A 26,563-nucleotide genomic window follows, 5' to 3' on the forward strand; every position below is an offset into this window, starting at 1 on the left:
TACTCCTTGTACCGTAGAGCAGCCCACTTGATTCACACTTCCACCAGCCTTTGAACTGGTCTGGCAGAGGAGGATAATTCTTCTGAAATCACAATCATTTGTGTGGCCAGAACAAAGGGTAATGGAACCCTGGAAGGGTCCTTCTACCAGCTAACAACATACTACTTAGTGCACATTGATGCTTAACCTTTTTCTCTGGTGGGCTGGATGGGCAGTACCTGGTCCCACTGTGGACTGGATGGTGGTTCTGATCCATCACCTGAAGCCAAGGTGGCAGCCACCATCCAGACAAGCAAAGGGTGTTGGGGCAGCCTGACCAGGGACAAACATTACACATAAACCAGTTTAAGTGATCAGAAATTGGTTTAAACCTGTAACACAACAGAGGTTCAGTACACACAAACCAATTTTAAAATAGCTGAAACTGGTGTGAGATAAACCTGATTGAATGTAGTATCAGACTTAACTGATTTGGGTCAAACCACTTTATGCAATGGCTGTCCCAGACCCCTTGTTGGTTTAAGTTAAACCAGACACCCCCAGCATCCCAGCATGTGGGACTGTCTACTCCAGAGCAGGGCTGCCCCCCCACCCCCACCCCCTGGATGCAGCTTCGGCAGAGACTTGCAGGCACAGAGTGTCTGCCTGGCTTCTCCCTGCTAAGCAGGGTGTCACGGGGAGAAACAGAGGGGCAGACCCCAAGGAGCCAGGGGGGAACCCTGGGAGCAGGAACTGGCCGGGGAAGGTAAAAAGAGAAAGAAAGAAACAGAAAACTTCTTACCTGTAGCAGGAGCTGTGGTGAAGCCGGAAATGGCGGCGGGAACTCAGCAGCTCATTAGCCGCGCCTTTATACAGCTGCGGCCAGCTGATAAAGCAGACAGCAGGAACTGGCCAGGGGAAATAAAAAGAGCTTCTGGTGTGAAAGTGGGAGAGAGGCCCGCAGGAGCACCAGTCGGGAAGTCTCACCCAGAGCCCCCACAAGGGGGAAAAGTGTGGGAAACTGCCTCTCACAGAACAGGAGGATGCAGTGAAGCCTGCCATGGGGAAGATGCTGCCAGTGGCAACACAGGGAGTGAGGGATCAGAGGCACCTCATCCAGACCAGGAACCAGGATCAGGGACCGGGAAGAGCTGGAGGAGCTTGAAGCCCGGGGTTACCACCAAAGAGCCGGAAGAGTCAGCAGAAGCCAAAATGCCAGATCAGGTGGGACCGTGGAGGGCTCGGGAGGGCTCAAGGAGGTGCTCCATGTGGGGGACGAAGAGCACAAGCAGCGTGAAGGGCGGTGGAAGATGGGCCCCAACAGTATAGAGCCGCCCTGACAGGAGACGTGGGGAAGACATCCTGAGAAGGACCACCGAGGGTCCAGCAAACCCACAGGCTGGGCAAAGAGTGGAGAGGAGGACGCTGTAGCCTGCGGTCTAACCCGGACCCAGTTTAGGGCTTGCTAGGGGCCTTAGGGGCCTGGGCCTGTTGTTGTAGGGCAGGCTGTGGGAGCATGTGGTAAAGGGGGCAGAGGGCCTCCCTTAGTATCTTTGTATTTCTCTGTTGTTGGTATTTTTCCTTTCTTTTTTTCATTTCCCACTTTTGGGAATACCTTGCTGGGCGAGGTATATGGAGCCCAGTGTTGTTTAAACCCAATGGGGGTTTACAGTCACAGGAAAGGCTAGATGGTGGTGAGGCGCTGCGGGTGGAGTTTGGGTTTGACCTGGCTGCCCTGTAACCCGTTTCTGCAAGGGGCGCGGAGCCTCACCTGTCAGGGACTTGGCTGAAGGACATCAGGAACTCATCAAGGCAGGGTGTAAGAGGAGGTAGAGGTATAGGGGAGTTATAGGAGAGGTGGAGCCTCACAGAAGATCATCATCCAGCAGTCCCATACGTGAGACAGCCCCAATAGTCGGACCCCCCACCACTGGGATAAGATACAAAGTCATGGCAGGAGAAATGGGGGAAGAGACTATCCGGGGAAGAGACACCTACTTGGCAGGACCACAAGGACGGACCGGCGGACCACCCCGAGCATCCAGGGCCATGTGGCGCGTGACCGGATGCTCAAGACCAGATGGGTACACAGAGATTATTCCCCCCACCCGCCTACCCTACACACACACCTCAGCCTTAAGTAGCAGACCACATACTGGCTACAGTCCGTGCTGTGAGAGAGAAAAAAGGCAGACAGGCTTTTTGGAGTTAATCAACAGGTAGCTTAATGTCCTTCCTTGGAAAAGCTGTTTAAGAGAAGCTTGGAGATGGACTTTGTTTTCTTAATGGGTTAATAAACACAGAGTTAGGGATAATAAACATTCCCTGCTGGGCTGCTCAGGGGAGGGGGAGGGGCAGGAAATAATCAGAGCGTCCTGCTCGGGCCTGGCCATGCCTCCCCTCAGCTCAGCACTGTGCAGTGAAGGGAGGGCTGCTTTAGTGCCCCCCAGCTTCTAGCCTGAGCCACTGCAGGCATGTGCTTGCATTTCTAGAATTCAAAGGGAATATCTATCCACCTCCAAACTGGTTCAAGCTTTGCAGGTTAGACTAACCTTCAAAGATTGAATCAATTCAGGCTCAGGCTTTTTGAATATCTGTCCCTAGCCCCTGAGCCCAGGCCTGCAGGAGAAACAGGGCTTCAGCCAGTTCCCCAGCAGAAAGAAACAGGGTGTGCCCTGGTCCTGTGGAGAGTGGGGAGAAGGAAGCCGGCATGGCCCAGCCTGGCCTCATGGGTGAAAGGGAGTCTTGCTCAGCGCAGCCCTGCAGGGTGAAGGGGATATGGCCTGGTTCCAACTGGGTGGGTGAGGCTTGGGATTTGGAGATTTGGCAGCGGGAGATGACTGTATTAATGGCCACTGTTCCCAAGCTGCCAAATTTTCTGACCTGTGGGGAACCCCATGGGCCAGATAAGAAGGTTCCATGAGCCAAATGCAGCCCATAGGCCAGAGATTGAACACCTTTGGTTTAGCAGATGTGGACTGAGCTATGCAGCAGTTGAGGCAGGCTATGTGGAAAATAAAAGAGCTAAATGCCAAAAAAGAATGTATAAACAAGCAAGTAGCTTCTGGGGCATGGAGAGGTGCACTGGCACTCCTGGAGGTGTATATCTACACTTCCACTACTCAAGCATAATGCTTTCAGATACTGCCAGTCAGGCAGTGCATCTCCTCCCTGCTTCTAATGTAGTTCTGGCTCTAGGAGCTTTAATTGATCTCATAATTTGTGTTTACAAATGACCTGTGAATGTGCTCCTGAATTGATGTTCCATATGTGTAACTATACTAACTGCAGTAATCAATACATGCAATTTAGAAAAGCTTATTCCAGTTATTATTACTTAGCTGATATGTTGACAATGACACAATCATTGTTTTTACAATGAATACAGTTTATCATCTCAGTGTATTACTTTTCAAACAGGAGATGTAACATCTGTAATATTGATTATTACTTTCTCTGGGACAACATTATATGCCGGCAAAATTAATATTTCATTAAAATAAAGCTATTTTCGGTATAGCTACAACTTCTGTAATATAAATTAAATGTTTTGAATAATTTAGTGTAGGATTATATTACACAATGTTCTTTTACAGTTGTGTGCTCTCCTTTTCTCTTCAGATACCCACTTTCCCTTCTGATTATTTTGGCAAGTGAAATAACAAAAGGGTGTTGATTGTTTGGGCCATTTTCTTTAAGCATTAATTAAAAGATTTAATGCTTTGCATTTTTTACAACAAATTCCCCTGAAGGCTTGAAAGCAATTTGCAAGCATTAATGAATTAATCTGCACAGCACCCATTGTAGAAGTCAAGTATTGTTATCCCTGTTCTATCTGTAGAGGAGGAAAAAGGCATCATGCAAAATCAAATGAAATGAAATGACTGTCCTTGACTTCAGTGCATTTAGGATCAGGCTCACTGTGGCTGAGGTTCCAATCTTGGTCTGATGCCCGCTGTATCATCTGGTTTCAATATGGGACACCCTGCTCTCTGGCACTCTCAACTGTTCCTGAGCTCCAGTCTCAGCTGAGCACACTAGAAAATGGGAGTGGCAGGTGGGGAGTCAATAGGGAGAGGATTTGAAGCAGCAGAGAGCTGGAGACTGTAGGGTGGGAGTGGAGCACTAGAGAGGGCGGGTAGTAGGGAATGAAGCAGTCACGTTTCTGCCAGGATCATCCCATTTTAAATACCAGATCCAGGCATCACACTGAAAATGGAACAAAAGTGTTCATTTGACGAAACTGACTGGCCACCTAGGGTAGGTATTTAAACCAGGGCTGTCTCTATGAAAATGGGATGTATTATTACCCTCCACATAGGCATAAGGTAAACCCAGGGACAGATTCTTTGCTTTATGCAGCATTAAGATATCAGCAGGCCTATTTTGTTGGTTGGGTTCTCACTGCATGCCTGGGTTTCATAGATTCAGAAATGTTGAGGCCAAAGAGGAGCCATTATGATCATCTAGCTTTCCTTCTTTTATGAACACAGGACATCAGATCTCACCCAATAATTCCTACATTAAGCATGTAACATTTGATTAAACTATGATATCATATCATAATATTTATATATCACACATGGAAAAAAGACAGGTCCTTTCTATACAAAATTTATATGTTAACTGATGGATTTGACATCAGTGAGGATCTGGGAAGAGGCATAAAAGGAGGAAGCATAATCACCAGTTATGGATTTGTGATTACACATTTGGGCTTCAGGCCTGCAAAGACTGACTGAGTTTCACATTACATGTTATAAGTAGTCCTGTTGACTCCAGTGGGACTACTCACAGGACATAAGCATAATCATGTGTGCAAGTCTGAAGAGTCAGGCTTCCTTCATTTTGAGATATGTATCATGTTTGGGTAGCCCACATATCAGCCTTTTTGGTTTTTTTGTTTTGTTTTTTAAAGTGCAGAGCACACTCTTTACCATAATGACCAAGTGAAGTGATGGGTAGGGGAAAAGATGTAAAAATGCCACAGCAAACTGAATCAAAGATAGAGTGTGTAGCAGTGTTATGTATGACTTTGAAAGCAAGTTTAAAATTCAAGCGTAACACCAAAAAGAGCCAGGAAAGTGGCTCAAAAGTTGTGTGTGTAAGGGGGTAAAAGCAATGGGCAAGATAGGCAATGTTGATAGCATTCATTCCTTCTACTTTCAGTTAAACAGGTGCATGTTATCAGATATTAAAATGAACTTTATGGTGTTTTAGGTTATCCTAAAGGCTGCAACACTTTAAAATATTTTTTAAAATAATTTAAAATATAAATTAGCTTGAATTTTGGCCACATAAAATAGTTTGTGATTGAAGGAGAGTAAAACTAGGGAAAAAGCTTTAAGTGCAGTGTCTGCTATCATTTCTTCATTTACTTCCTTTCATCACATCTTTGGTGTGGAGCTGCAGGTGCACGGTGCAGAGCCCCAGGGATAGAAGCAGCCGGGCAGGCTGCGCAGGGCTGCACTCCTCGCCCCCAGTGCAGTGCTGGCTACCTCTATTGTGGCTCCACGCCACATGCCTGCAGCTCCACACTCGCAGAGAGGAAGCCCTGGAGAAGCAGGGGTGGGGCTACCTCCATGCCTGGCAGGGTGCAGGGAGCTGCATGGCAGGGAGCAGGGGAAGCACCTGGCTCCAGTGCTGGGCTTCTCCCACTGTGAGTGCTGGAGCTGCAGGCTCATGGAGTAGAGACACTGGGATAAGGCAGGCTCCACTCCCTTCCCTGCACAGTGCTGGCCAGAGCACAAGTATCCTGACCTCCCTGCGTGCTGCTGCTGCCAAGCCATGGGGGCTGCATGCCATGGGGAGAGTATGTGGGGGTCCGTACACCCCTCACCCTCCCTCACACCCTACACACCCCCACCCTGTCCAGCTGAGTGCTGTGCTCTGGCTGCCCCTCCGGGGGGAGGAGAAGGAGGGGGAAGAGTTCCCCCCAGAATGGAACAGAGACTTCCTCCTGCCCTGGGGGGGAGGAGTAGGGGGAAGAGTCCCCCTCTGGGGCTGGGCAGCATCCTACAGAGCCCCCCCACAACCCCGCAGCAATGGGAGAGAAGCAGGGGGAAAAGTCTCCCTCTGTGGCCAGGCATCCTCAGAGCCCCCCTCCCCACCCCACTGCAGAGGAGGAAGGGGAAGAGTCTCCCCCAGCATTAAGCAGGGTCCCCCTCCCAGCCCCGTGGTGGTGAGGGAGAGAGAGGAAGAAGAAGCATTCCCCTCTGGTGCTGGGCAGCCCTGCGTGCCGGGAATCCTGCCTGTCAAGGAGCTGCTGGAGCAGGCCTGTTGGGGCTCTAGCACCCCCGGCCTTCTGGCTTGAGCCACTGCAGGCACGTGCCAAATGTCTATCCACTTGCAAACCAGTTCACTCTATGGAGGTTAAACTAACCTGCAAAGACTGAATCAATTCAGGCTCAGGCTTTTTGAATGTCTGTCCCTAGCCTAGGTGTCTAGGGAACCAGTTTGAATTTGGCTCTCAATGTCTCTCACAGTCTCGGATAAATCTTTTCACATAATGTGCCTCTGAGGCACTGTCATTGTACCCATTTCAAAGAAGGAAAATAGAGCTGCAAAGACCAAAAGTCCAAGATTTCACAGGAAACTTGTACCCTCTCTCTAAAACTTAGTCCAGTTCCTTAACCTTCCTCTTCTGGTGTGACTGTTGAGTTCAGTGTACACTTTCTAACAGCTGCATGAATGAATGGATCTCCCATGATCACACTGCTGGTAGTATAGGTCTAATAAGCCCCATCTACACATCACAGATATCATGCAATTAGTTGCACAGTTACCTTAAGACCAACTACACACGCAAAGTAACTATCACACAATAAAAAGCTCCAACCAGGTATAAACTTAGACCCGGAAAATGGGTTCTAACTTTATAGTTGGTTGCTATCAAGTTTTAATTTGCACATGTAACAGGATCTCCCCTGCAACTGGGAGCCCGTCAGCTGACAGGGTTCCCAGCCACAGGGGTGCAACCACCAAGCCCTGGGGAATCATGTCTGCTGTGATCCCCATTTCCCCAAGGGCTATGGGGGGGAGAGTTGTGAAACCCCTGGACCACACAGGCTCTTGGTCTTGGCTGCACCTCATGCACAGCTGTGACCCAGAGCCCTGTGGGGCACAGCCCAGACTGAGGACCCCGTCAGCTGTGGGACTCCAGGTCCTGGCTGCCCATGACCCCCATGGATGGGAACCCACTCAAAGGGGGCTGCCAGCCATGGATACCTGCCTTTTGCTAATGTAGGGGAGTGCAGGATCAGGCTTCCCCTCCAGTAGTAAGGCAAGAATGGATCTAATGCACAATCCACAACTGGGCCTCCTGCCATGCATGTGTGGCATAGCGGGAGGCACAATTGTGTGGATTATGCACTAGATCGAGCTGCACCTTTACCTGGGGCCATAGTGGTATCAGTAGTGGCAGTGCAAGTGTAGATAGGACTCAGGTGTTTTTCCCATCATGGCAGGTATATGCTTAAGAAGGATTAGGGGAGATAAAGTCTAAAACTTTGGTGGTTCATTCATAGTGCAGTGGAACTGTATCATGGGATATCAAGGATGAAAAAATTTTAGTCCAGAATCGTAGTGCACATGTCCTCAGAGTGTCTTCTTTGGAAACATGATAAATGTGTGTGTGTGTGGGGTGGGAGGGGGGTTTAAGTAATAATGAGCAAAATTAACACAGTCCACAGCAGCAACAGATGAAGTGTTTGGAGGGAAATCTAATAAGGGCATATGTAGCCATGCTCCAGGGTTGAGGGGACATTAATTAAATTAATTAAAATGTCCACAGCATCTTGTGTATTCAGTGCCCCGTGTTTCAAAATGGCAGTAGAGGCACTTTATCTAAAGCTTGTTCAACAAGCTTTAAAGCACCCTGCCACCATTCTGAAGGGGAAGCTGAATACATGAAACACTGCAGCATGAGGGAGCTTTCCTATTAGAACACTCCAGCAGACTTGATTAATCGAGTTGTATCAGAGCAATTGTAAAAGTGCCCTAAATGCTAGATGCATATACTATAATGATGAGAAGAGTATGAATGCCCAGAGAAATAGCAAAAGATAAGATAATCTAATAGCGATCTTCATTCATCTTTAACATCTCTGAAACAGTTCTAAATACAGAAAAATGAGTCATTCATAGGTATATACTTATCTATGCAAACCTAAGAATTTAAAAAAAATATATATAAGTTTGCTGTGTTCCCAATGCTAAACTGTGTTTGCTAGGAGAATAATAATAAAGGCTGTATCCTGTGAACATTTTACAAGCTTTTCAATAACTTACAGTGTACTATTTATATGCAGATTGCCTTTTTTATAGTGTGATTTCTGAACAAAGAAAAATTATTGGCCTTTTGATGCCATAGGAATTCACTCAAGGGCTGATCCTATCAAAAGCAGGTTGTCATCATTCTATGAGCTTCTTCCTTCCTCTACATAGATGTCGTCCTTTAAAAGTGACTATGCTATAATATAGAATATATGTTAATCAGTAGATCTAATTACAAAGAAGAGTAAATTACTTTTAGAAAAAAACAAATGTAAGGTGTATTCTGTACTGTATAACAAAAAAGAATAATTAGTATTCAAATAGGAAGGTGCCATTTTGACAGACTAATGATGTAGATTAGGACTCAAGGAACACTTCTCCCATTGGAATGCATGACAAAAGCAGAATCTTTCAAACTTGTTAGAAGTAAATTCTAAGTTAATTTAGTTAATTTATCAATTGTTTGAATTTACCTGATAGCATCCCTGAAAATTGGCCTGTGTCACAAATTCAAATGACAGATGCCTTCCTTAAACTTTATTCTCTTTTTTTTCCCCACTTGCATCAGTTTTAGAAGGATATACATATACTGTTTTCTGTGCAGGTGATTTATGCCGGCATGTAGCAAGTGAGGCCCTGAGACCACCCCCTAGCAGCCTCCTGGATCCTGCTGTGCTCACCCCTTCTGCCTCTTCACCTCCCCCCGTTCTCTCACCTGCTACACCTTGGCTGCCACTAGAGGTCAAGGGGTTTTGCTTCAGGTTCTAGATCCATGTCTGGGCTGCAGGCTTCTGGCCGGGGCCCACTTTACTCAGGCTGGTCCAAGGTCCAGAGTCCCAGGACTGCTTCCAGGCCCCAAGTCCAGCTTCACTCTTCACAGTCTCTGTACCCCTCAAACTTTTCTGCCACATGCTACAGTCCTTCAGCTGATGGCAGTGCTCCGCCCAGGTACTACTTGCAATGTCCAGTCTGCTCAGGGCTCACAGCCAAGCCTTGGCCCACTTATGTCATCTGCCCCCTTTTCAAGGGTTTAGGACCTAGGGTGTCCCTGGAATCCTTCCCAGTGGCCTTCTCCACCCTACAGCCACAATCCAGTCCTCCAGCTCAAACTTCTGCACAACAAAAAATATGAGCATCCATTTCCAAATAAAGTTCCCGCCCCCCACACTCTAATTCGACATCACACTATGATAATAATCCAAAATACTTTGCTCTGCTGCCCAGACTGCAGGGGCTTCCTTGCAGTCCAGAGCCCTTCCTCCTTGAGTAGTCAGATCCCCCTCTCCTGAGGCCTCAGCCATGTTCCTGGTTTTATAAGGCCTCTGACCCTATTTCTGGGTCATTTGCCCCACTAATTCCTCCACAGGGCTGTCAGTCACTGGCTACACTGTGCTGGCCACACCTGGGATGGGTGGTCATTTTAGTAAGATGCTCTCTGACACTATTAGTCCTTTCATGGGCCTGGAGCCAACCAGATGCTCCCTGGATTCCTCTCTCCTTCAGTAATGGGGTAGGGGCCCCATTACATGGTATAAGTGAAAGCAGTATCAGGCATCTAGCATTATAGTCGAAATGATCAGAATGGACTTACTACCTGCAGAAAAATAGCCTATTCCACTGAGAGACCAATCACAGTCCAGAAAATAGAAAAACAGAGAAAGGTATATTTAAAATATGATTTTAAAATACAAGATTAATATATGTCCTCACATAGGTAGAAATTTACTGCCCAGGGCCCACACTCTACTCAAGTCTTATGTAAGGGCAGTTAGAAGATGCTGAATCTTTCTCCTTCCCCAAATTTTCATAGTCTCTATATTGGTCTATGTCAGGCAAGAAAAAGGTAGCAAGTGTTGAGGCTGTTCTGTACCACTTGCTATGAAGGCACATGGAGTCCCAGAATGAACCAAGAGATATGGTAGAGCCAGCCCCCAAAGAACAGGGTAAGCACACACATAAGAACAGAGGCACCTCATGAAGGGGTGCAGGAGAGAGTATACTTGCATAGCATAACTGGTAGGGTTTGTACCCTAACAGCAGTCTTACCTGATAGGGTTTGTGCCTTAGGGTGCCAGAATGAAGGCATGGGGATTCAAGGGAGTCCATTTGAAGGGAGCGGGTTCGAAGGGAGTTGGGGCAAGACTCTGCTGCAAGAGGAGATGTGGCTGCCAACATCCAAGTTAACTTTCCGCTGGCCCCAAAACCACCAGTATATGGCAAGTGAGGATCCAAAGTCCGTAATTTAGCAGGGGCTGTAGGGCTAGGGAAGAGTTAACCTCCCCTCACAGCAGCAGAAGCCTCTGCAACAAGAGTGAGGGTGGGATTAAAAGGGGAGCTAAACAGGGCCAGAGTCCCCCCATTTGGACCACCAGAGCCTCAAGCCCTGTCATTCCAGCACCCCGCTTTACTTAGCACCTAGCTTGTGCCCTAGTTACCCACCCTTATGTACACTTCTGACTTATTTTAATTCAGTTAATAGGAACATACTACTAACATAGAAAATAAGAATAGGGGGAATGACCTAGGCCCTTGACCACACTCTACAGGCTTCAAAGAACCACATCACATAATCCCTTTCATACATTTAGCAATTTCCACCTTAAAACTAGTTATTTGATTTGCCACCCCTTCTTCTATTGGCCCTTTCAGAATCTCACTCATGTGATAGTTAGAAACCTTTTCTAACTTCCATTTTAATTTTATTCATGGGTAGGTCATAATGGTTTGTTCTTGTGCCAACATTATTTTTTAACTTCAGTAACTCTTCTCCTCCACTTGTGTTCCTTCCCACCCCTTATATATTTATAGAGAGCAATCTCATCTTCTCTCAGCCTTCATATAGATAGGCTGAACAAGTCAAGCTCTTACAGTCTCTTTTCATAAAATAGTCTTGGTTATATTCCCTTGGTTATCCTAATAGCTGCTCCTTATCCTCCCTGCACCTGTTCAATAAAGATGAATTTGAACTGGAACAGGAGTAAATAGAAGCAAACAGACAGCCAGTTCCAGTGGAGGCTTCACCAGTACTTCGTATGCTGGCATTAGTATTTCCCCAGCTCTACTGGTGATACTTTGCCTGACACTTCCAAAGATTGCTTTTTTCTTTTATAGGGACAAACCATGATAAACTAATATAGCCAGGCCTCACCACTCCTTTGTGATTTCCAACCGATGAACCCTCATTTTGTACGAGAAATTCTTGTTAATTACTAAGCTCATGACCTGCACTTCACTCTCTTGAATGTCATCCAATTTCTGTTACTCCAGTCTTCAAGGTCATCCAAGTCTTCCTGTATGATAATCTGGTTTACAGTGCCTCATAACTTTGTGGCATCCGCAAACTGCAGTTGCCTATTTTATTTTTCATATCAAGACCTCCAATAAAAAATATTTAATAAAACTTTTTCAAGACTGATCCGGGGAACTCCACTAGTAACTTCCGTGCAACTCAAAAGTCCTTTCAACAAAACCTGCTGTGATCTCCCTTTTAGCAACCTGCTGGGATCCCCCTCTCACCTTATAATTCTTACTGATTTACTGTATATTTTTTCTCCATTTTAACTAATAATTCCTCATATGGCATGTGTTCATAAAGTCATGCCAGTACAGAGGGTTTGTGAAGCATTTTTCCTGACAGTCATAAAACTGTATAGCACTCTAACCTTTCTGTTTCCACTGTAAACCCTGACACCATTTGGAACCATGGCAATTCTCATGTAATTTTGCTTGCTTCTTTTAATTTATCAAAAATATCTTTGGCTAAAACTCCTCACATGGGTGTTCTGCAAAAGGAGAATGCTTTCTGAGAATTACCAATTAACTGACAACGGCAATAGAAAGTAGACAAAAAGACAGGAAGGAAGGACGGACGGGTGGACGGACAGACAGACTTTTCACTTTAAATAGGAAAGTCACTTGCATTTTTTAACTCCAGTTCTAATGTATTTATCTATTCTGTAGGGGAACTAGAGCCTTTTGGCTGCATAGTTCGGTTTGTAGTTATTTTGTAAAGAACTTTGAACCTCTCAAAAGTCTGTGGGTTCTCTGTGGAATTTATGTCTGCATCTTCTACTTTAAGGGACATTAAGTTCACAGCAGTAGTTGATAGATTTTTTTTTAAATGGATGTGAACAGGCCAAGCTGAAGGAATACAAAAAGTTTTCAATAACTGTCTTCTTAAAATACAAGCAAATCCAGCCTACTTGGTTGCATTCAGGAAGACCATGGACATATCTTTCAAGAGATGCTGGTAAACTCCTAGGAAGCTGGCGGGGGGTAAAATATGCTAATAAACACAGCTTTTATCCAGAATGTTGTTTTATTTACATAGTTGGAGTAGAATAAACAGCTCCTCACAGCAAGGATAGTAATGTTTTCCCTAACAACTTTATCACAGAAGTGAGGAAATTTCCAGATGAAGAACTTGATTTTGATAGAGCCAATTTTGTTAATATGCTATATTGACTTGAGAAGACAGTTTTATTAGTATGATATAGTTATAAAACAAATAGAAAGAGAGAATTTGGGAAAAACATAACTAAATGCCCCCAAAAGAGCCTTTACCTATAGCCTTGACCAGTAAGACTCTGTCAAATAGGCTGTCACAGGCTCAGCGTAAGCAGATCACTCACCCACCTTCCTTAGCTAGGTCACTCACTCTCAGGTTAGACTTTCAAAACAGTTTTTATTCCTCTAAAGAGGCTTCACAGTCCCAAAAAACAAATCAACCCAAAATAGGGTAAGCAAGTAAACAAACCACAACTCGCTGCCTTCTTTCTCTCTCTCTCTGTCTCCTAGGGGCACTGGAAGCCGGCTCTTTCTGTAAGGAGGAGGTGAAAGAGACTTTTCCATGAGTTCCTGGACTGTGGCCACTCTTTGCTGTCCTAAGAACCTGGTAAGCTGGACTTGGACTTGGACTTCTCTGAGACAATCCCATACCAAGCAGCCAAAAGAAGTGTGATCTGCCTATCCAATTTCCTGCTGGGCCAGGCCAAGATGGCAACTCTGAAAATTTACAGAAATGAATTCAGAGGGGCCAGCTCTGATGACACTCTCCAGCTCCTCCACTTCCTGGTCCAGGCATGTGTCACATTTGAATTTGTACACTTCACCTTGCAACAAAACATGGACGGGTCTATATTGCACTGGGCCACCAAGTGGGTATTGTGCAAGGTGGAAGATGAACAGCTGGTCCTATATGTGTAACCCCCATGAGGGTCACAAGGAACCCCTTTGCACCTTGCATTCTGTTCCTAGAACTCTAAACTCTCTTCATGGCTCCACCATCATGAACTAGTCATTAGTTTCAGCTGACCCCAAGCCTCCCAGCCAGGCAGACTCTTAACTGCTGGCCATCTGCAGCTAGGTTTCAACCCACTGAAGGCTGAGTGCTTCCTTATTTTTGGTCTCACAGCTCCCAGGGAAGTTTCAAAGAGATACTCTGGGAGTTCATAGACTATCTCAGGCATTCCCTTATACTCCCAGGGTATGTCCAGATGAGTGGGAATGTGTGTTTCCCTTGTGCCACTGCTATTTGTCCCCAGGGAATGCCCATGCCACGCAAGTGACAGGTTACCCTGGGTGAGGTAGGGGAGGCTGGGTCCAGCAACTGTGCTGGCCCCAGTAGCCTTAACTAATGTCCTGGGAGCCTCTGGAAGCTGCAACTGCAGCACTCCTGCAGCAGGAAGCCTGGTCAGCAGCCAGAGCCTGGCTCCAGCCAGGCTCCAGTTTTGGGCAGCACACGCTGCTACTGCGTACACCACCCCACCTTTTTCAGTGTAGGTTTTCTTGACCTGGGGATCTCCTGGGGTGAGCACACTTGTAAAAACCTTTGTAAAGAAACAGATCCTAGGATGTTCTTGTAGAGGACTTATTCATCTTTCTGAAAATTACTTAATGATTCGGAAGCTGGCTTAAAGTAATCACCAAAGTCACCTTGCAAATACTAACACATACTTTGCAGATACCCAGTTTGAACCCTTATGACCCTAATGTATGTGCCTGTCCATTGAAGGGTATGTATGCATGTGTGTAGTTTGGATTGTAATCATCAGTTGTGTTTGAATTTTAAAAATACATAGTAAAGTTCTTAGGCTCCTGAGGTCTGATGACCTATGGATCCGGATACCACCATCCCTATACCGCTGTGCTACGAAACATCTATCTGAGTTCTAGTGTAAACCACAAACTGTCAGCTATCACTCTGTTACATAATGAGTTTCTGTTAGATTTCATAGATTTCATAGACATTAGGGCTGGAAGGGACCTCGGGAGATCATCGAGTCCAGCCCCCTGCCCAAAGGGCAGGAAGTCAGCTGGGGTCATAGGATCCCAGCAAGATAAGCATCCAATTTACTCTTGAAGGTGTTCAATGTAGGCGCTTGAACCACCTCTGCTGGCAGACTGTTCCAGACCTTGGGGGCTCGGACAGTAAAGAAATTCTTCCTTATGTCCAGCCTAAAACAGTCTTGCAGGAGTCTGTGACCGTTCGACCTCGTCATCCCTTGGGGCGCTCTGGTGAACAGACGTTCCCCCAGATCCTGGTGTTCACCCCTGATAAACTTATAGGTGGCCATCAGATCAGTAGGCAGCTATTCGATCTGGCTTCGGATCTTACTGCTTTGGATGCCAGTGATCCAATCTGGAGTTCCGAACCAGATTTCCACTTCGATCTGGCCAAAGTGCAAACTCCGAAACTTCGGAGCCACCTCAGAGATCCAGCCATAGGGTATAATGGGGAATCAATAAAATATCTATAACTTTATTGTTTTTTGTCTGATTTGGATGAAACTTGCAGGGGTGGTAGCCTCCACTGAGAGCGTGAAACATGCTGTTTCAAGAAGACAGGTGTAGGGGCTGGGGGGGAACTGCATCCCAAATTCTTGAAAGCAAAACTCATGTCATGTATATGTGTTAAGCCACAGGGGGGTGAAAACTGGAGGGGTGGTGGCCCCTGGTGAGGCCACAAAGCCTACCAAGTTTCAAGGTGATAGTTTCAAGGTGATAGGGTTTGGGCGACCTGCACCTCAAGCTGCTGACAGGCAAAACTCGTGACATGGGTGCTTAACACCTACAAAAACAAAAACTAAGAAGAGGAAATAATCAATACAGACAACTGCCCCAAGACAGATACAGTTGCACAAGCACCCATATCATGAGTTTTGCCTGTCAGCAGTTAGAGGTGCAGGGCTTCTGGGTTCTGGGGCCCTGCACCTATCTCCTCAACAGCTGGCAGGTTTCATGGCCTCAGCAGGGCCTACCATCCCTGCAGCTTTCACCCCGCTGTGCCTTAACACACACAGTGTCACCCATGTCATGAGTTGTGGTTGTCTGCAGCTTGAGGTGCAGTTCCCCCCAAGCCCCTGCATTTATCTCCTTGAAACATGGCAGGCTTTGTGGCCTGAGCAGGGGCCACCTCCCCTGCAGTTTTCAGCCCCCTGTGGCTTAACATATACACATGACATGAGTTTTGCTTTCAAGAATTTGGGATGCAGTTCCCCCCCAGCCCCTACACCTATCTTCTTGAAACAGCATGCTTCATGCTCTCATCAGAGGCTACCACCCCTGCAAGTTTCATCCAAATCAGACAAAAAGCAATAGTTATAGATATTTCATTGATTCCCCATTATACGCTATGGCCGGATCTCCAAGGTGGCGCCAAAGCTTTTCTGAAGTGATCTGGAAGCTCCAAAGTGGTTCAGAAGGCCTAAAGAAGCCAGCACTTTGATCTGGACATGGTGTTTCAGACGCCAAAGCATCTGAAGCTTCTCCAGATCCAAAACACGGTCCAAAGCCTCGCACAGCCCTAGTTAATGTCTTCAGACACTGACTTTGCAAAGCTATATTCTGCAGAGCCCCAGCTGAGCACTAGAATGGTGTCCCAGCTGTGCATCAGCTCCCAAATGGGCACAACTGGGACATCTTCACTGACTGGCATGCCAGAAATTTGTGTGTTGATTAAGTGTGTATCGGCAGGGGAAGGCCCATGGTAGGACAAGGAAAATATGGGATCATATCAGGACTTGAGGTGAGGAGCTGTTGAAGGGAAAGTAAGAGGTTCAGGCAGGAACAGTGAAAGTTCAAGCCATTTCCTTCCCCATAGGTGCCAAACAACCTCTTCACCAGTATCCTGGAGTCCTTTCTAACACTTTACCTCACTGTTTTGGAGGGAAAAAATGAACTGGGACCTGCTCAATAATATACAATTATCTTTTATGAAAAAAGTGTTTAAATCATTTGGGATACAAACTGCTGCTGCAAGAGGAATTCTTTGGACAACTTCAGTGGGGCCAAAAACACCAGGGAGTTGTAAAACAGCATGCATTTAAGAATAACAGTAAATATATTAAAAATAGATATATTTACACTCTGTCCCCTTTCTTTTTACTTCTCCCAAACGAAGGATACTTACCAGAAACTCCCAAAAAATTCTTTGATTTAAAACTCTTTGCTGTGATATCAATAGATCACTCCAGCATGTGCATTAATTGTTTATTGGTGCAGGTTTTTCCAACCCTTTTGTACCTTATCTTTATAATCCTAGAAATCAAATTTTACCTATCACAAATGAACCGTCAAACAAAAAACTCCCTCTACTTCAACTCCTTACATATTTATTGCAAGAATTACTTATATTATTCTATAATAAACACTATCTTAGATACACCCTTCTACTGCAATCTGGCCAGCCCAATATATAACTGTAGCCCTTTCATGCTCTAGTGTCCTAATCCCCTGCTGTATATATGATATAGCTCAGATCCACAAGATTTACCATATCCTGTCCTCAAGTATGCAAAGATATAAGCATGTATAAAAGATAGTTATCGCTGTACCTTACTGATAGAACGATTACCAGTAGAGAAGCCCAAGACAGAGCACCCTCAGTATAAATAATAAAGTACCAGTAGACTATTCTCTGTGGGGAGGCTCGTTTTTAAAATCTACTAACGTACTTAATATGAAACACATGGAATTTTCTGACATTGGAGAAACGCTTCAAGACTTCTCTCTTTTCTTGAGCTGGAACAAAGGCAGAAGACCGTGTGTGGCTGAGGTTTGTGGGAAGCACTATAATGGGGGATGTGAGGTCTGTACCTCTGGATGCTTAATAGGGGTTAAGCAGGACAGAAGTTGAGCTGGGCCTTATGCTGCCCCTAGAATGTAGAATGAGCCCTTTTAAAAAGGTAAGGATAGTTTAGAAGAAAGAAAAGAAATAAGTAATATTTCTTTCATCTACATTTCAGATTAAATAAGGCATGGTGGGTAGAGATGCAAGAGTATATTTGATTTATTCTGAGTCGCCTGTTGCTTGACAGCACATTCATCCATGTGATTTGTATTTGTAAGACATCCATGAGTGCCCTGTCCTTTCACAGCTTCTGTTTTTAAAACTTCATACTTGTCAGCTTTTATAATATACACGTTTTACATGGTGAAGCAACTTACTTTTTAAATAGAAAAACTAGTAAAAAAAGTTAATTTGCCAAGCAGTGGTAATTCAGCCAAAGTAAACATAGCATTCATTAAGGATCAACTATATAAGCATATGTTTTATTTTCTTAGCCAGCTTGTCTGCCAGTTGGTATAATTGCTCACATTGCACCAAATGGATCTCCTTTACAATAAGAAATGTAAATGTAATGTACCGTATATCTTATTACACAAGCAAACATTTCAAGCAACCCCCACAAAACATTGCACAACATCCCCTCAAAATGACAGTGATACTTTTATCACCACACTTCCCTCACAGCATCATAACCTACATTCTGGAGATGCAATAGTCGCTCTACAGCTAAGCTTTCAATTAAATTCCATTTCACAACTCTAGTTTAGTACTCTTGTAACTTTGGTTTAGAATCCTTTCTTTACCAGAAAATTTGCTATGAAAGTAAACTTTTGCAAAGCCTGGAAGAGAATCGCCAAAACATTTATTTCTTACAAAGCATTAGAAATGGACTGTGTTTAAAAAAAATACAAAAATAACTTTTCAATAACAAAATTTACATATGTTTAAATATAGAAATGTATGTGTTGACTATATATGAAAAAGTGTTATAGGCAAATGTTGTCAGCTGATTATGGATTAAATTCTTGACCCCAGATGTTGGTATTTTACCATTGATTTCAGTACAAATACAATTCTGCATTGTTTGTGCATGTGAGCATGTTATCCTCTTCAGATCCTTCATCTGTTTCCAGTACTAGGTAGGAGACTTCACTTTCTCAGTTGCAGTCAGGAGCTTTATGAGTGTTCTCTTCATAATACTGTCCTATTAGGAAACTGCTGCTGTGGCCACCTCCAGATGAGCATGCATGTGCAGTTTGAGGCACCGCAAACCATACATGCAACCATTCACCGTGCTGCCAAATTTGATACTGGGAACTACCACAGCAAAAAAAAGCAGTGTGGCACACACTCCAGGAGTGTCTGCTGGAGCTGGGAGGAGCAGGAAAACAGCTGTTTCCTTGATGTGGGGCATTTTGCCTCACATCAAACCCCATGTGCAGAGGCATGCACAGCAGCAAAAAGCAGTGGCACAAATTTGTGCTGCTGCTATTTTTGCCACAGTAAATGCATGCCCCTGCATATGAGGACATACCCTGCAGCAGTGATGGGGAATTATCTTGATCCTGACTTCAGCATGCAAGTTAGCCAAAGTATTTATTTTTTTTACTTTAAGATTCTTCAAGGTGAAGATCTATATACTAATGCCAGGAGCACGGGGAACAAGCAAGAGGAGCTAGCCCTCCTACTCTCCAGTGTGCATTATGATCTAGTAGGGCTTACAGAGACCTGGTGAGACACCTCACATGACTGGAGCATAGCTATAGAGGGCTAGAAGGGACCGGGTGGGGAAGAAAGGTGGAGGCGTTGCTCTCTATGTAAAAGAGCAGTACACCTCCTTGGAGGCTGACAATGGCTCCAAAAATGGACAACTGGAAATGCTCTGGGTCAAGTTGTGGGGAGGTTAGGGTGCGGGGACACAGCAAGAGAGACCTAACTGTAGATACTACAGACACCAAACCAGGGGGAGGAACTCAATCTGGAGTTCACCCGAGAATTGATTGTGGCCACACATGCACATTGTCACTGGTAGGTATTTTAGGGTCTTAGTGCCCTCTTTGTGGGTATCTTTCCCCCCAGCGACATCAGGGTGAGGGTGACACCCAGTCTCAGTACTGCCTAGATGATCTGGGCACTGCCCCTTTTCACCTCCACATATTTGATGTTGTTGTTCGGGAGGCAGTTCCATGTCAGTGACCCGAGGGGGGGTCTCGTCCTTGGGGTGTCTTTGTGGGGTTCCAAACCTCCCCTTTACCCTACCCTTACCATGTCCTTGGCCTGGGTAGACACTTCTCCACGGAGATCTCCCACAGTGCCCACCTTGGAAAGGACGGGCCTTCCTGGCCGTCAATCTTCGGGGGTCCACCCCTCATCTCCAAGTCAGCTTCCCCTCTTCAGGAGAACTAAACTTGCCCCATCTGGGGCCAATAGTAACTTAAACTAAACATCCAGCTCATACCGGCAGGACTCCCAAGATTCCCTCTCTTGGGGCCCCTTGATCCTCTGGGGATACTAATCTGTCCCCTTTCCTCCTATTAGACATGGGTACAGGTAATTGTCCTGTGCCCAGCGTCTACCCGTTCCCCTGGTGCCACCTCCTTGGGTTCCCCTGGTGCCACCTCCAGGGTGACATGCAGTCCAGTCACCCTGGCTCTTCTGGTTGGCATCCCCTCTTTTCTCCTTCTGGGGGGGCTCATGTTCCCCCGTGCTCTGTCTGCTGCAGGGCTGTCTGTGGTGCCTGCAAGCTGGAGGAAGCATCCCCAGCTACAGTGCCCAAGCCCCTGGTTGGAGCCTTGTGGCTCCCAGGCAGCATCCCACTTAGAGGTTGCCCCTCCATGGGACTCCCTTGCTCCTGCCGGTCCCCAAGGCCACCTTCTTCCTCCCTGGTCGGGGTCCTCCGGCAGGTGCCCAGCTTCTTGCCGAGGTAGCCTGAGTTGGAGCCCGCCAGCTCCATAGCCAGCATCTTGCAGCTGGCATTCTGCTCCCAGCTTCCCAGCCTCCCTCCAACTGTTTCCCCGCCGCCTTTGGAGCAGCCCATACCCCCAGCCTTCACTGATACACAGGCTCAGGCAGCTGTGGAACTGCTGAGCTTGCACTTGCATTTTCTGCTGGCTGCTGCTCATCCTAGCTCCTAAAGTAAGTGCTAGGGCTTGATGGTAGCAAATCATTATGGCACGCTGTGACGAGAGGCATCCCGCCAGGCTCTGTCCTTGGACCTGTTCTCTTTAACTTCTTTATCAATGATGTGGACATTCGTGTCAGAAGTGCACTGGCTAAATTTGCCAATGTCACTAAACTTTGGGGCATAGCGTCCACACTTGTGGACAGGCTAGTGATCCAGGCTGACTTGGATAAACTTAGTAAGTGGGCAGATACTAACCTGATGATGTTCAATATCGATAAATGTAAGGTATTATGCCTTGGGGGGAAAAAAACCCGCAGCATACTTTTAGGCTTGGCAGTGCTACACTTGCTAGCACCACTGCTGAAGAAGACCTGGGGGTTATGATTGACCACAAGATGGACATGAGCCACCAATGCAATGTCGCAACTGGCAAAGCAAACCAAACTCTGGCTTGCAACCATAGATGCTTCTCAAGTAAATCTCAGGTTGTCATCCTCCCGCTGTACTCAACCTTGGTGAGGGCACAGCTGGAGTACTGCATCCAGTTCTGGGCTCCACAATTCAAGAAGCTTGAGAGAGTCCAGAGGAGAGCCATATGCATGATCAGAGGGCAAGAGAATAGGCCTTATGAAGAGAGGCTGAAAGCCATGGGACTCTTCAGTCTAGAAAAGCGCAGGCTCGGGAGGGGCCTGGTGGCTGCTTATAAGTACATCAGGATCTGGGAGAATGTCTGTTCACCAGACAGCCTCAAGAAAAAACAAGGACCGATGGTCATAAACTCCTACAAGACTGTTTTAAGCTGGACATAAGAAAAAATTTCTTTACTGTCCAAGCTCCCAAGACCTGGAATGGACTCCCTCCAGAAGTGGTGGAGGCACCTACTCTGGACTCATTCAAGAAACGTTTGGCTGTTTGTCTTGGTGGGATCCTTTGGCCCTCACTGACTTCCTGCCCCTGGGGCAGGGGACTGGACTTGATGATCTTCAAGGTCCCTTCCAGCCCTAACATCTATGAATCTATGAAACCATCATGTTCACTGTCCAACATAAGACAGACAAATCATTTAGCAGGACTGAAGACTTAGACTTCAAAAATGCAAATTTCAACAAGCTTAGGTCATTAGTAGGGCAAGTGCTATGGGACCAGGGGCCAAAGGCAAAAGGTATGCACGAAGAGTAATTGTTCCTTAAGGACATGATCCTTGAAGCACAAAGGAAGTCCATTCCCATGCAGACAAAAGGTAACAGAAGACCTGAAAGGCGCTCTTGGGTAAACAGGGAAATCACAGTCCTCTTAAGAAAAAAGAAAGAGGCTTATAAACAATAGAAGCTTAGGGCGGTCCCCAAGGAGGCCTATTCCACAATGCCCTGCATTTGCAGGGAACAGATAAGACAGGCTAAAGTGGCAACCAAACTTAAATTAGCAACAGGAATCCAGGACAACAAGAAGTCCTTCTTTAGGTACATAGGGAACAGGAGGAAAACAAATAGGAATGTGGGGCCATTGCTCAACAACTCAGGAGAGCTGGTTACTGGAACCCAGGAGAAAGCTGAATTCCTGAATGACTACTTCGCCTCAGTGTTTCACCAGACCAAAGGAAAACCATGCCAGGTAGAGTAGAGGTTGAGCACAGTAGGAATAATTGCCTTCCTACTCTTGCCGCTGAAAAGGTGTATGATCAATTTCAAGAAGTAGACATATACAAGTCAGCGGGACCGGATGCTCTTCATCCGAGAGTGCTAAAGGAGCTGGCCAAAGTCATTGTGGAACCCCTGGTGAAACTCTTCCACAATTCATGGCACTCTGGAGAAGTCCCTGAGGACTGGAAGAGGGCCAGTGTTGTGCCCATCCACAAGAAGGACATGAGAGAGGACCAGGGTAATTATAGGCCAATCAGCCTAACTTCCAACCTAGGGAAAATCCTAGAAAAGCTCATCTGCAATAAGCTTGAAGAAGGTAAGATTCTGAATGGCAGCCAGCTTGGCTTCATTGCAGGCAGATCTTGCATTACCAACCTCATCTCCTTCTATGACCAGGTAACTTAGCACCTGGACGTAAGAGAGCAGGTTGATATTGTATACATTGACTTTTGTGACCGACTTCCTTTGAATACCTGCTCATGAGTTGCCTTAGCACAAGCACCTGGTGGTGAGCATGGTGAGGCTTTGTGCGACCACTGAGAGGGACCTCGATCACCCCAGAGAAGGCCCCTGAACTCACCTGCCATGACTTTGACTGTATTTTCAATGGAGAGATCTTCTGTTGAAGGTCCCTCAGAGTCAGTTGCTCCTCCTGGCAGATATTCGTGGGACCCAACCTCCCCTACACCCCTTTCTTACGCCAATCTCTGGTGGGTCACCTGATCTTAATACGGCCATCCCTCTGGTCTAGATGATCTTCATTCTTCACACCGTCTCCAGGACTGGTTATTATCTTCATTTCCTTGGCAAGCTATGGGCCCACTGGATTCACCCCTCTCATCTATCTCCCATTGTCGCCGGCTACTTGCCGAGTCTCGTGAACACCCCCGGTGTTGAGGTGTTGATTAGATCCCCTTGAGGTGGCCCTAAACACTGAATAACCAAAACAAACCAGACATAAAAAGCAACAAAAGAATTATATACAGGCAAGAGGCAGCTAAAGAAAAAAAGGCCTTAAAGGAAAAAAAAAGGAGGGTGGATAGAAGAGGAGGGATCACCTTTCCGCTCTTTGCCCTAGAACCTGAGCCAGGAGGCATCCCCCAGTGTTGCTCCACTCTCTGCCTTCGCCGAGGGTATTTTCCATTCCTCCCTGGGTTAGCCTTTCTCCTCTGCTCTGTAACTGTGTGAACCTGGAGTGGAAAGTCTCCACCATCTCCAGGGCTCCTACTGCTCCTTCAAGAACAAGGTCTTCCCCTGGACACCAGTGCTGCCCGTGACTGGCGTAGGGTTGTATTTTAATTGCTGGCACTTGGAATGCCTATCCTTAAACGGAATCCGCCTTTTCGCACTGGTGCTGCCTGCCACCGATGTGGAGAGCCTCCACAGCCTCTGCTGCCTCTTTCCAAACGGGATCTTCCCTTGCATGCCAGCACTGCCTGTCACTGGCATGAAGAGCCTCCTCAGCCTCCACTGCCTCTCCCGCTCTTCTCCTTTCTCTGTCGGCATTCCTTTTTATCTCAGCCAGCCGGTGATCGCTCCTGACATCACCCGCCAGCTCCAGCTGTAGATAAGCATGGCTAATAAACTGCACAGGCTTCGTTCTTTGTTCCTCCTGCTTCTGGTGCCCTATGGCAGGTAAGTAGTTTTTGATTTGGGTTTTTTTTCTCCTGGGGTGTGCAGCCCCCGCTAGGGTCCCCTGTGGGGTGGGTCTCTAGCTCCCCTTTGGTTGTGCCCCTGGGACAACTTCCAAAAGGCCTTTTGATTTAATATTCCACATTGTTCTCGTGAGAAAATTGAAGGATTGTGGGCTTAACGCTGAGACAGTCAGGTGGGTGAGAAACTGGCTGCAGAATAGGACCCAGAGTCATAGTGAACTGGTCTATGTCATCCTGGCAAGACGTGAGCAGTGGTATCCCACAGGGGTCTGTGCTCAGTCCAGTACTTTTCAACATCTTTATTAATGATTTGGATGTAGGGTTGAAGAGCTCACTGACCAAGTTCATGGATGACACCAAGTTATTGGGTACTATGGTCACACTTGAATATAGGCTACAGATACAGGAAGATATAGGCTAAGCAGGCTAGCAAGTTAGGCAGATTGGAACCTGATGAAGTTCAAGGTCGAGATATGTAAAGTGCTCCATCTTGGGATGAGCAATCCCCAACACACCTACAGGCTTGGTGGCACCAAACCATGAATGCTGCATGTCCCCGGAGACTGGGGGGGCATGGCAATCTCCCGGAGGCAGCAGCGGCGCTGTCAGCAGTGGGAGCATGGCAGTGGTAAACAGAGAACTCTCGCAGGTGGGTGCAGCACTGTTGGCAGCAGGAACTGGGGGTTGGCAAGTGGCAACTGCCTGCAGGTGCCGCCAGCATTTTTGGCATCGCCTTTTCATAGGGGCTGCACTGCCACGCTCAGGGGGTGCATGTGCACCCGTGTGCACCCCCTACACATTGCCAATGCACCAAACTGACTAGCACCACAAATGAAAGGGACTTGGGGATGATAATAGACTACAGTATGAATATGAGCCTGCAGTGCGATGTTGTAGCCAGTAGGGCAAATAATACTCTGGTGTACATCAATCAATGTATCTCTGGCAAAACCAAGGAGGTGATTCTTCCACTCTACTCAGCATTGGTGAGACTGCAGCTGGAGAACTGCATTCAGTTCTGGGCACACTTTAATAAGGACATGGACAAGCTTGAGGGCCATAGAGGAGCCACCCCTATGATCAGAGTCTTAAAATGCAAGCCATATGAGGAAAGGCTAAGGGATGTGGTACTCTTCAGCCTAAGGAAAAGAAGACTGAGAGGAGACCTGGTAGCAGCTTACCACTACACTAAGAGAGTACATCAAGAGCTTGGTGAGTAACTGATCACTAGGGCACCTGAGGGGAAAACTAGGAGTAATGGCCACAAACTCCTGGAAGATAGATTCAGGCTCAACATTAAGAAAAACTTCTTCACAATCAGGGTGTCCAGACCGTGGAAGAAGCTCCCTCCAGAGGTGGTGCAATCACCTACCCTGGAAATCTACAAGAGGAGTAACCTTGCTAGGGTCACCTGACCCCCAGTTATCTTTCCTGCTTGGTGCAGGGGGCTGGACTCAATGATCTTCTGAGGTCCCTTCTGGCCTTACAATTTATGAATCTATGTGTTACATGTACATCAGTACATACAAGAACAAATACAGATACATCTCTTACTGGATTTTTAATGCGGCTGATATGATTTTCTTTTCTGATACTGATTTGTTTTAATCAAACTAAATGCTGAGTTAAGAGATCTGAAGAAACAGTATCATTTACTAAGGGGATTTTGATAATATGTTTCTATCAGTGGTGCCCAACCTTTGTGCCATGTGGGCTGGATGGTCACTGCGATGACTTGGCTGAGACTATAGCCAGCCATGCAGACCTTCCACTGCTTCTGGCTGCTCCCAAAGGCCTATGGGACAGATTTGGTCCCCAGGCTGGATATTGAGGAACCCTAGTCTACATGGAAACAATAAAATTAATCTATCTTTCAACAATGTTTTCAATAACCAAGGTATATGGATGTTGTATTATTGATTTTTTTTCTGGCAACATTTTGAATAATATTTTTTCTTGAATGGCTGAAAGATGTAAGGAGCATTTCCAATCTATTATACATTATATAGCGTGGAAGTGCATTTTTATGTCAGAATTATAGGCAGTTCAGTCTTTGGAGACAGAAATGCTCCATTACATCAGACTAGTTGTCACTCAAAATATGGGAAGAACAATAATTAAATGTTCCATTTGAACAGTTACCCCATTAGGAAGACTATGTTTATCTACAGTTGAATTAAACATCAAGCTATAAATACAATCCACAAGTATATAGTTATTCCAAATGTCTTCTGTGTATAGGCTCTTAATCTGCATCACTGAAATTAATGGAAGCCATTGTTTTCAATAGACGCAAAAACAGAATCAGTTATGTTATCATAGAGACAGAAAGGAATGTTGCAATCTGATATTTCTCTGAAGTTCATAAAATCTTTGAAGAAATGCAAAACTCTAGAACTCTTGGTTCAGAAATGATACCTTTTATTAGAGCACCTAGGAAATCACAATAAAACAATCTTTCTTTGCAAGCTTTCAGGCTGGGGGATGGGAATTAAAGATGGTAAAAGTCCCTAACCATCTTTAATTTCCTCCCAGCCTGAAGAAGTGTGCGCGTACCTGAAAGCTTGCAGAGAAAGATGGTTTTTGTTTGCGATTTCTTAGTTAGTCTAATAAAGGTATCATCTCTGCGACAAGAGTTCTAGAGTTTTGCATTTCTTTTTGTCTCAGACCAACACAGCTACCAACTACACCCCTAAAATATTTGATAGCTCTTTACTTTTGCTATCTCACAAGTGTCCTATCAGTAGGAGTTTGGGGTGATCAAGGAATGTAGGACTGAAGCCTAAATTTGTTTATTTAATATTCTGTACCTTGATTTCAA

The sequence above is a fragment of the Crocodylus siamensis genome, chromosome 3 (genome assembly GCF_052110815.1).
Source record: "Crocodylus siamensis isolate JL-2025a chromosome 3, ASM5211081v1, whole genome shotgun sequence".
Lineage (NCBI taxonomy): Eukaryota > Metazoa > Chordata > Crocodylia > Crocodylidae > Crocodylus > Crocodylus siamensis.